Consider the following 12,694-nt stretch of genomic DNA (forward strand, 5'->3'; position numbering starts at 1 on the left):
TGCTTTGACTGTATACCTCGTCTGCCTGAAACATGGAGACTCATAGGTATACTGTTGGGCTTGTCCTGAAAGAGCACAGGGCTAGGGTGATAAGCTGAAGGAATTCGTCAAATCTCTGCGAGAGATTAGGTTATCTGTAAACCGGAGAAATCGGGATGACATTTACAGGGACTCAGGAATCTATGCATAGTAAAAGAGATCATGAGATGATCTGCCTTTAGAGTCAGTAAATTGAAGATTCCCTATTTCGAATAAAGCTTACCCTAAACCGCAAGGGTTGATATGTTTCCTTACCCTAGGTTTTATGGGAAGGTAACCGAGACGAAAAGAAATACATAAGGCAACCAAATATGTGTAATAGGATGATCAAGTCATTAATCTAACTAGTTCTGGGGAAACAAAGCATTGCTAGTGCTCTGTGTTGTCATTAGATGGGTTGTGGGCTTATTGGGCCCAAACCCATTTATGTCAGTGGCTATGTTGGACCTAATGGGTCACACGCTAACACCTGATTGTCTAGATGAACTAGCATTAAAGGTATTGGGCCTAATAATGGTCATTAGTTCAAGAAGTAGTTTGGAAGTCCACCTTGAGGGTGGAGGGCGCATGGATCACAGTAATGGGCTTGGATAGTTCAAGACACTACTAATTAATTTAATTGGTTAAATTAAGTATCAAACATTTAAATTTTGAATTTTGAAATTTGGAATTTGAATTTTGAAATTTGAATTTTGAATTTGAATTTTGAAATTCGATTTTTGAATTTGAAATTTGAAATTTGAATTTTAAATTTTGAATTTTGAATTTTGAATTTTGAATTCGAATTTTGAAATTTGAATTTTGAATTTTGAATTTTGAATTTGAATGTTTGAAAGTTTGAATTTGAATGTTTGAATATTCGAATTTAAATATTTGAATTCAAATTTGAATTGGCTATGAAAAGTTGTTTCATAAGAAAAAGATAAGATAAGATCTTGCTGGAACAAATCACTAGTATCAAGAGGAGATCTTTTGGACATGATCCAAGAAGATTGGGGCGCTGATTTTGGCTGTTGGTGAGTGTCATTTAGTCATCAAAATCAGCTCCAAAAGATACGGTCTGTTGGGAGAATATGTGAGTGAGTTGATCCAAGTTTGAATGCAACTACTCAAACGTATCTGGACTCCTTTTGGGACTGAATGGGGCGCACAGTATGAGTGGTCATGTGATGACCATCAAGTCAGAATCTTGATTAGATAAAGACCTTATCTCATAAGGATTCAATGGAGAGGTTGTTGGGATTTTTGAATTGCAACAACTCCTTTATCTCTTCATTTGTTGTGCGCCACTTTCATGGGATTTTGAAGTGAAAAATCTGATTTCACTTATTTATTCCCTCACTCTCTTGTGCAATATATAAGTGTGTTCCTCCTTAGGGTTTTTAAAAAGAAAAGACCTAGCCATTCTCTCCTCCTTCCATGCGCCACCTTGTGAGGTTTTCTCTCTGAAAACATCACTCTTCTAAACACATTTGCCTAGCCTCCTCTTTCATACATTGAGCGCATAGCAAGCCTCATTGTGGTGATCAATTGGTGGTTCTACAAGAAGGAGTTCTTGCATCTAGACGTGGGTGGTGTGGATCAACGTTAGAGGGTTTGATCCCTTCAGACCTGACCTTGATCATCCTGAAGTTTCACGAACAAGGTATAATATACGTCTTAAAGCACTATCTTGATATGCATGTGTGTTCCGCTAGCGAAAAATTTTGTTTTTCCCTATCACATGCCTCGACCTTCAAGGTCATTTTACTTTCAATCATGGCTAAAAATCCAATATTCATAAAAACATAAAGTAAAAGAGAAGAAGAAGATCAAGAATTTCTCTTCGGAGCTCTCCTTCTGACGCACGACGGTCTCCTTAGGTGCAGAATACCTAATTCTGTGCTGAGCATCCTTTTTATAGTCCCCCTTTTCATCTTCCAAAACTGCCATTTTAAAAAACACGGTGCTGTGATTTCGCAATCTGGCACTCTTAGCGTGGATTTCACGCTATGAGCGTGGATGTCTCTGGATTCTCACGCTACTAGCGTGAGTTTCACGCTATTAGCGTGGGACTCTGGCCTGAACTTCCAAAAGTGCCTCTTTTTGTCGTGTTTTCTACAAAATTAGAAGGAAATCAGTTGCACAATCTTTGATTGAGATTTATCAAATTAATAGTAATTCTAGCCCTTTTTCTCCAAGATTAATCAAGATTTCTTTCTCATTTTGGCTAAAAATCATATATATGCTAGAGACATATCAAATCATTCCCAGATTTAAACGTTGATGTCCCCAGCAATGTACAAGACTCAATCTAGGACTTATTCAATTAATCCAACATAACATTCCATAGACACTCTCAGACACAATATGCCATGCATGCCTGACCCAATATCATAAACTCCCAACAATATCATCAGCTTCTTAAAGATACAAGTCTACATTGATTACCCTTCACACAGATAAATAATGTTCACTCAACACTCAGTGTTTAAGGGTATCATGAGCACTCAATCAATCACAGCTATAACACTGCCATAAGCTTGATCATATTCTCAATAATTCTTAAAAATGAAGAATCAAACACATGCATCAATTGATCAAAAGGACTTCACAGGTTGTAACTTAGCCGGGTTAAAGGGTAGGAATATATGGACGGTAGCTCAAACAACAATGAGATTGAAAAACTGATATTATTTCACTTTGACTCATTCAACTCAATGGTTTTGCTCCACTAATATTCTCACAGAATTTCGGGAATTAATTCCTTCCAAACACCTTTTATGCACATTCACCCCCTTTTTTTTTTCTTTTTCTTGCTTTTTTTCCCCTTTTTTTTAAGGCACAGATGAAATTTACATCCCCTAATTACATGACTTTTGTGGAGCTTACCTCAATTTCTTTATTTTATTTTCAACACATCAATAATTCAATCTCAATCAAGGTAAGTCACATGGATATAGGCTAAGCCATCAATCAGGCACATGTCATTTATCAACAAAATTAAGTTCAGGCTCAAGGGGCTAGCAATGGAAAAATTTCATACAGGTGGATTATTTTGGCCAATAGCTAACAAGAACAAAATGCCTTTATCACTTCAACCAATGCATGCATAACAGAGAAACAAATCAAGTTCTAGAGTGTTACAACAATGAGGTCTCTCAACAAGAAAATTCAGTGTTTAAGCTCAAACCTCACAGCTATGGTATCAATATAGACTCAAGAAAATTGACCTCAGACATTATCAGAATTTCACAACATCAGTTCAGACAAACGAGCAATCATATAATCCCATTATATCTATGCAATGTCATGCCAGAATGTCATACAACATACTTCCAAGAATTCAGTCAAGCACATTAACTAGATAAGCACATTTAAACCTGAGAATTGCTTGAAAAACAGATCACTATTTTTTTTTTATATTGCACACAAAATAACTACAAAAATAACTAAGAAAATTAAAAGAGTTAGAATATCTCCCCTGATAGAAGAATCGCAGCAGTTCTAAGATGCAAGCCTACCATTTCCAGATTTAGAGAATTGCTGTCCTCAGCAATAATTAAACCACAAGAAAGAAGAAAAACCTGCACAATGGAACAAACAGTGGCATATAGGATAAACTATAATGCGCACGTTAAAACATCAGAGAGAGATATACTAACACATAGTAACTAAAAATACGAAACAGAAAAATAAACTAATATACAAAATCTCCGTTAGCAAGGAGATATAATCAACCCTCCATGTCATCCCTTTCAACAACGTGGGATGACTCAGCAAATGGAGGGTCCAGTGGTACTGGATGCTTTGGTGTATGAGACCACCATTCCCAGATTTGTTCCAAACCATGAAGCCATGTTAAGAACTCTTTGAAGCATTGATTTTTCCGAGAGATAGAGTTTCAGTGTCCCTTGTCAAACTTCAGCTTCCGGTGTCTCTTCCAACTCGTATCAAAGAGTTTCACCACTTCCTTTCTCATTGCCTTCTTCTTTGTAGGATTACGCCTCCTTTGAGGCGTCCTCACCTCTTTGACATCATCTTTTAGAGTTTGAGGAAGCTCTTTCAATTCTACTTTTGAGGTACCATCTTCTTTGCAATCATTTGCTTTTTCAGGAACCTCAACCGCTACATTTTTTTCTTCCCTTAAGACTTCAAGACTAAAACAATCGTCTTTGTGAGAAGACTGTTTTAGAGAATCAAAGACGTGGATAGTAACGGTCTCATCATTCATTCTTAGCTCGAGCTTCCCGTTTTCAACATCAATCAGTGCACGAGATGTAGCTAAGAAAGGTCTAACCAGCAAAAGAGGCATCTCAGCTCCCCCTTCCATGTCCAGCACCACAAAATCAGCAGGGAAGATGAACTTGTCTACCTTCACAAGAACATCTTCAATAATACCACTAGGCTTCCTCACAGACTTATCAGCAAGTTGAAGAGATGCTAAAGTAGGCTTCAACTCGGTGATTCCCAAGGAATTACAAACAGAAAGGGGCATCAAATTAATGCTAGCCCCTAGATCACATAATGCCCTGCCAATTTTAGTGTTCCCAATTTCAATAGGAATATTGAAGCTCCCTGGATCATGACGCTTAGGCGGAAACTTCTTTGTAATAATAGCACTACACTCCTCAGTGAGTGTCACCGTTTGGCATTCTTGCAACTTGTGCTTCCTTGACAACAAATTCTTCATGAACTTGGCATAATTTGGCATGCTAGCCAAGGCTTCAGCAAAAGGGATATTTATATACAACTTCTTGAATATATCAAGAAATCTGCCATACTATTGCTTCTGAGCATCCTTCTTGAATCTTTCAGGATAAGGTGCCATGGCTCGCACATATTCAGGACTCAGCTCAAACTTCTTCTTTTCAATTGGCTTCTCCACTTCAGCAGGTTTTTCAATTTCTTTTTCTTTTTCGGACTCACCTGCAGTATCTAGCTTCTTTTCAGCTTCCACAATTATGCCCGACTTTTCTGGAACTGCTGCCACTTTACCACTTCTAGTTGTGACAAACATACAATCCTCCTTGGGATTTGTAACTGTGTTACTATGGAAAGTGCCTGGAGTTCTATCAGCAACTTGCTTAGCCAGCTGGCCAATTTGATTCTCCAAATTCCTGATAGAAGCAGTCATGTTTTTAGTATTGGCCCTAGTCTCTTCCATGAAGGCATTGGAGTGTTGAGTCATTGTCCAACTAACTTCTCCAAATCAGAAGGTTCCTTGGTTGGGATTGGTGGAGGCTGCAGATAATTGTTAGAACTATAATCAAAACCACCTCCTTGACCTCTCCTTTGAAAATTGCTACTTCCAGAAGGAAAATTCTGATTTCTTGGAGTAATTGTTTGAAAATTGCTACTTCCACAAGGCTGCATTCACTTGTACTTGTTGAGGTGAATCAGAAGGCATCAAAGGACATTCATTAGACTCATGATTGTCCTGGAAATATTCACACACAACAACAGCAGCTTTAGTCTGAACACTAGCAAGCTGCATCTTGTCAAGCCTTGATGTTAAGTTTGCTACCTGTTGAGATAACAAACTGTTTTCAGCCAGCACCACATCATTACCTTCCAGTTGAAGGATACCTCTCTTAGGCTTTGTTGACAACACTTGGTTTTCGTTGGCAGCCATCCTCTCAATCAGTTCAAGAGTCTCGTTTGCTCTCAGAGTTTTAATAGTGCCTCTTGCTGCACCATTCAACACCATCCGAACCTCAGGTTTGCAACCATTGAAGAAGATTCTAACCTAATTACAAGTAGTCAGGTTATACTGAGGACACCTTCTCATCAAATTCTTGAACCGGTTCCATGCTTCACACATGGATTCACCCTCAGATTGAGTGAAATTGGTGATATCATTCACCATCTGGTTGTACTTCTCCATTGAGAAGAACTGAGCAAAGAACTTCTATGATAAATCATCCCAGGTTGCAATGCTTGCTGCAGGCTGCCTCTCCAACCAACTAAGAGCCTTTCCCTTAAGAGCAAAAGGGAACAGCCTCAACCGGATCGCATCGTTCGACACCTGAGGGTGTTTGGTTGAGTCACAGATCCTCAAGAATATGTCAACGAATCGATGAGGATCTTCACTCTTCTCTCCTCCAAACTGAGCTCTCTCCACCAATTGAATATGAGAGGACTTGAGCTCCCAATTGTTGGCAACATTTGGCTGAACAATACTCGCATTGGGCCTGTTGAATAATGGAGTTAGGATAGTATCCATGAGCGGATTGTCCTCTTCATTGTTCCCTGCCATGGTGTGTGCTTCTTCAGAAAAAATTTGTAACTTGTCGAATGTAAGCTTCTGTCGAACAAGTTTTCTGTATCTCTTTTCAGTCTTGGTAAACTCCAAATCAAGTGGAAATTCTGGCTCTTTACCTCGCATACAACTCAGAAAAGAGATTAGTAGCACTGTTCAAATATAAAAAAATAAAAATAAAATCCAATCTTAAAAATCAAAATTAATTGATATAAGAAACGCCAATTCCCCGGCAACGACGCCAAAAACTTGATGCTCTCCGGCAAGTATACCGATCGCACAAGTAATATAGAAAGTAAGTAGAGTATCGTCTCCACAGGGATTGGGTCGAATATCAATTAATATTCCTTTCAAGAATGGATGAGTTCAAATGGTTTTTGACAAATATTGTCAATTTGTGTAAAAGTGAGAACTAATAATAAAGACTTATTTTTGTAATTTTGTTTATGAGAAATAGAACAATAAATTGAGAATTGATTTTTGTAAATGTGAGAAAACATTGTAGCTAGAGCGCACTCACCTTATGATCCCCACTTATTACTTTAGATTGATTTAAAAATATTCAATTATATAAATACTCAGATAATTATCATCTAAAATTAATTAGTTAAATTCCAATCCCTTTGCAATTTAACCCTTTAATCTCAATTGGAATCCTAATCCCTTAGCAACCCCTCATGAGAATTAAGCAATGAACACGATAATTCAAACATCTTCAATTCAATATACATCTATTCCTAACATGCATACGAACCGTTATCATACCCTCTTTCAGGATGAAAACCTCAATATTCCTATCTAGGGTTCTAACCCTCAAACTATCCTCAACTATCAGATTGATCAATTCTAATAAAGAGAATATAAATTTCGCACAAGGTAAAGATAAAGAACTTTATATAAACAAGTAGAAATAAATCAAGCTTTCGTAACAAGGGTTCACATAGGGTTTGTGACCCTAACTACAATAAAAAATAAACTAGCCAAACATAATCATGGCTAAAAATCCAATATTCATAAAAACATAAAGTAAAAGAGAAGATGAAGATCAAGAATTTCTCTTCGGAGCTCTCCTTCTGACGCACGACGGTCTCCTTAGGTCCAGAATACCTAATTCTGTGCTGAGCATCCTTTTTATAGTCCCCCTTTTCATCTTCCAAAACTGCCCTTTTAAAAAACACGGTGCTGTGATTTCGCAATCTAGCGCTCTTAGCGTGGATTTCACGCTATGAGCGTGGATGTCTCTGGATTCTCACGCTACTAGTGTGAGTTTCACACTATTAACATGGGACTCTGGCCTGAACTTCCAAAAGTGCCTCTTTTTGTCCTGTTTCCTACAAAATTAGAAGGAAATTAGTTGCACAATCTTTGATTGAGATTTATGAAATTAATAGTAATTCTAGCGCTTTTTCTCCAAGATTAATCAAGATTTATTTCTCATTTTGGCTAAAAATCATATATATGCTAGAGGCATATCAGATATCAATCCAAAGGTCCAACGTTTTCCGATTACAGAAGCCTAAACATGCATTTCTAGGTGTGTTTAAGCTTACCCAACTTCAAGTTGTTAACTTTAGTTCATTACATGCATCAAGGTTCCATTTTTAACCAATGAAACATATGGCCAAGGTAGATGAAGCTTACCAACAGCTCAAAACCGATAAAAGAGTGCTTTTGGAGCTCACACTACAGCTTCTACTGTACTGACTTCAAGGTGAACGAAAATGGACCAATAAAGCTTGGTTCTTTCACACCAACAAGGCTTCTAAGAGCATCACCAAGTCATGACAAGGCTCCCTCAACCAAGCTTATGAACTTAGCCCAAAGAACCTCCCAACACAGCAACCCCAACTCAGAATGGAGCTCACCACACACTTCCCATGATAGTTCCCACTCACCCAAGGTGTTTAAGTGAAGAAGCAACCAAAAAAATGATCACTTGGTTGGGTTTTTGGTCAAGAACAATGGAAGAGAGTAATGGAACAGTAGCAAACTGATCAGCCACCCTAACAAGGCACGTAGGAATGCAAGGTGCCTAGGGTTTTGGGCCAAAAGTCATATTTATAGCCGGTTTAAACTTAATCGCACTATATTAGCGCTAATTACTACGCTTAGCAATTTAATCCCAAGCTTAGGATTCTAAACCTACTCATTTTTCTAAGATTTATCATATTTTTATTATATTTTTCGCAGCACCTTTCTGGTACGCGCTTTTCCATAGCCAGTGTCAGTTCTGCCACTAGTTCTCATTATTTTGACTTGAAACTCGTTTTACAAGTCCTATATATTATTCTAGTGACATATACATACTTTTCATAATTTTTCGGGGTACTTCATCGACATGCATTTATACCGAGTAGCAGAACCGGTATCTGCGCTTTTCATCAGAAAAGCGACTTTCAACATTATTAACCACTTACCAATATTATCTAAATCTCATAATAATTATTAAGGTCAATCATGAAATTATTTCATAATTTCTCATAATTAATTAATTAACGGTGAGGGTTCTTACGGTACCCATCAATCTTCATTTTTGGAAAGGGAAGAGAATGGACATTTCCAATCCTGTGAGGAGTTTTTCTCTTTGGAAGCGAAGATGCTATTCCCAGAAGGATATGGATGCTATTCTTCGGAACGAAGACCTCCTTGTGAAGAACAATGAACACACAAACGATAAATGAAAGGACAAAAAGGTCCCAAAAATTATTAATAATTTGTCCAACAAACCGGATTCCACAAATACTACCATTTTTTGGTATTTTTAGTTGGTACTTTGGTTCAGAATTTGTACTACAATCAAAATCATGGATAAATAGGAATCAAGGGAAAAAATATACATCTTGTACCAAACTTGGATTTATTGAATTTCACACAACACTTTTCCAGGATTTAAAAAAAACACCCCTACCAAACAGCACCTAAGAGAAATCCATGATTCTCGAAATGAAAAAATCAAAGGGATAAATTTAATAAGCATGGACCTTCTCAGTGGTTGGATTCCAGAGTTTAGAGATTTTCAAAATCCAAATGCTATCTAACATCAAATTTTGTTAACAAAAAGTAATTTCATGCAAAACTTAATTCAAGGTTGGGCAATCGATCGAGACCTCGATTTTCTTTTTTAATTATTTACTATGATGATCTTATATAAGCATATCACGGTTAATTATCCGGTGAATTTATACGATTAAGCTGGTGATTTGGGCCAATGACTAGTAATTGCATGAATGTTCTCATTTTCTACTGAAGTCTCCATCAAAATATTTTTGTCGGTTAAAATTAATTTTACGTCTATTTTTCTCGTTTCACTAAGGTTACTAATATTTTTTTGTAGGTAAAAGTTTTTATTAACTTTTATATAAATCAAAACACAATTTGACATCTCTACACGGTAAGATGAAAAAAAATAAGAAAAAGAAAACCTATAAGTTAATTGTGTGACTCCAAAATTAGTTTTTAACATCCAATATATATTGTTAAGAGTGTTAGTGTTAATAGTGTAGAAGTCCCACATTGAGTGTGTCTCTTTGTATTCTTCAATTGATTTGCTATATAATAGCACCAATGTTGTGTAGTTTAATACAACAAGGATTACTATTATTTCCTCTTGTATCTATGATATTCAACATGGTATCTAGAGCCTAACAAGAGGAATCTTAATCCGTTTAACTTAGTTCTATTTTTCATAATTTCAATATGGTTATAGAGAGATATCTCCCTCCTTGAGGGATTCCCGTTGCTATTTCTTTTTCAGGTTTTTCTTACTGTGACTGCAGCTTAGACTGATCTGTCACATCAGAAAAGAATGATCCTTGGGAAGTTGTTGGGTTGACCACCGTTGTCGTTGATCGACCACCGTTGACCGCGTCGTCCACCGTTGACAGCCGTCTCCGGCGAATTTTCCGGTGACTTTTCCGATGACTTTTCGGCGATCCACCACCGTCTTCGACGACTTTTCCGACGACCCACCGCCGTCTCCGGCGACTTTTCTGATTCCGCGGAGCTTTGTTTTTCTTTAATCTTCTTTCTTCCCAAGATGGAGTATTTATACTATTCATCATCCATCTTGAGGGGGAGCACTGTCCAAGTTGCTGATGTTGTCTCCGCTGATGTTAATTCCGACACTGAAGTTCCTCTTGAGGGGGAGCACTGTCCATGTTGCTGATGGTCATTCCAGCACAATTGTCTTTGCCGATGATAATTTCGGCACTGTTTAGAAGTTCCTCTTAAGGGGGAGCACTGTCCATGTTGCTGATGGTCATTCCAGCACAATTGTCCTTGCCGATGATAATTCCGGCACTGTTTAGAAGTTCCTCTTGAGGGGGAGCACTGTCCATGTTGCTGATGGTCATTCCAGCACAATTGTCTTTGCCGATGATAATTCCGGCACTGTTTAGAAGTTCTTCTTGAGGGGGAGCACTGTCCATGTTGCTGATGGTCATTCCAGCACAATTGTCTTTGCCGATGATAATTACGGCACTGTTTAAAAGTTCCTCTTGAGGGGGAGCACCGTCCATGTTGCTGATGGTCATTCCAGCACAATTGTCTTTGCCGATGATCATTCCGGCATCTTCCATGTTGATGTTCATTTCGACGCCATTTTTAGCACATTGTTGATTTTTGGTTTCTCATTTAGGAGATTTATTTTGATGTTATGTTACTTGGTCTTTCTTGTGATAAGCTTGTAGCATAGTCAAGGGGAAACCACGGCTGCTCACCAACTGTTAAATGAAATGTCTGCGAGGGATCTTGATGCTGATGTCCTGGTCAGCTCAGTTGTCTTTGCCGATGATTATTCCGGCACCATCCATGCTCTGATGTCCATTCCAGCACTATCTCTTTATCAGCTCTTCAGACTGATGGTCATTCCAGTTGATTTGTTGTACTTAGTCATTTCATTTTGTTGATGTAGCATTGTTGTTTTTGGTTCCTAATGGGAGTATTATTTATGTCTCAAGCTTGTAGCATATGATCTATATACTACAGCTTGAGGGGGAGTGTTAAGAGTGTTAGTGTTAATAGTGTAGAAGTCTCACATTGAGTGTGTCTCTTTGTATTCTTCAATTGGTTTGCTATATAATAGCACCAATGTTGTGTAGTTTAATACAACAAGGATTACTATCATTTCTTCTTGTATCTATGATATTCAATATATATGAAGTTGGATTGTGCATCAGCTTTTGATACAGTACAATGTTCTCTGTCCAATCACTGGCATTTTCTCTGTTCTGGTTAAAAGTTGTTAGGACTATACTATACAAAAATTAACCAATTATATTGTTCAATTTCAAAAAAGTTTTTCACAGATGTAATAAATCTCAGCATAATTTACTTTTGACAAAATTAATTCTCTTATTGCAGTAAATTACTCGTCTCCTGTCATTCTCAATTTGTAAAATGTGCCTAACTTTTCTTTTCTTTTTTCTAAAAAATTGATGGGACCCAATTTGCTTCTACGTGCGGGAAAAATTGCTGATCTCCGACCGCAGAAGAAATACAAAGCCCTTTACGTTATCTTTTTCTCTCTCGAACTTTTTCCTTTATATCTAAGGGTTGTGAATTGAATCTGAGTATACTAGATTTAAATCCCTTAAGAGTGAAGGATGTTGATATGATGGAGACGAAAGAGGTAATGATATAGACCAGAGCTTTGAGATGTTACTGTATTGACGTTAGTTTAGTTGATGGTGCAGAAGAGGGGATATTTAGGGCTATAGTTATAACTGTGGAGAGAATTTAGCAGAGTAACAACAATGGAGAGCGCATGAAAAAGATGAACAATGAGGGAGCTAAAGTCCCTTTATAGGAGGTTGAAGATTCCCTTCAAGTGTACAAAGTGAGATGCCATAACGGTTTCCATTCATGTGGGCCCCACTATAGATATGAGGCTTCGTGACCCATGATGTGTAAAGGATCGTGCGTGCTTGGAAAGTGTGAGGTGACACATATACAAGTGAGTCATGTACTTCATGTATTAAGTATGATGTGTAAAGGATCATGCGCACTTGAAAAGTGTGAGGAAACACATATACAAGTGAGTCATGTACTCGTCGTACCAAGTGATGATAATTTTGTCAGGCAGATATTCGTGCTGGTTGGACAAGCCGAATCAGAACAGGTTGTAATAGCTCCTGTGAAGTTTGCACATGTCTTAGCAAGTAACAGTTCCCGAATTACTTGTATTTTACCAGTCTTGTGCATGTATGTGTATCATGCTCACATAGCATATTGTGGTCAGAGTAACCTTTCCTATGGAAATGCACATCTCGTCTACATAAACATTGAAAACTCAAGGAGTATAATATATTAAATGAGTTTGGATGGCCTCATAATTAATTTACAAATTAAACCAAATTGAAAAATTGTTCATGTTTATTACAAGAAGCATTCAACTGTGTGGTTATCTCTTTTGAT

The 12,694-nt window shown here is 37.6% G+C and overlaps 1 non-coding gene across 1 annotated transcript; it reads left to right on the forward strand.

Moving 5' to 3' along the window:
• Nucleotides 1–5,783: 5,783 nt before the first annotated feature.
• On the forward strand, nucleotides 5,784–5,889 carry LOC133304823 (small nucleolar RNA R71). Its single transcript, XR_009750673.1, has one exon. It is a non-coding gene; the product is annotated as a small nucleolar RNA R71 (small nucleolar RNA).
• The last annotated feature ends 6,805 nt before the right edge of the window (nucleotides 5,890–12,694 follow it).

This window comes from Gastrolobium bilobum, unplaced genomic scaffold, assembly GCF_033153095.1.
Source record: "Gastrolobium bilobum isolate Gb01-03AN ecotype WA unplaced genomic scaffold, APGP_CSIRO_Gbil_v1 utg482, whole genome shotgun sequence".
Classification (NCBI taxonomy): Eukaryota; Viridiplantae; Streptophyta; class Magnoliopsida; order Fabales; family Fabaceae; genus Gastrolobium; species Gastrolobium bilobum.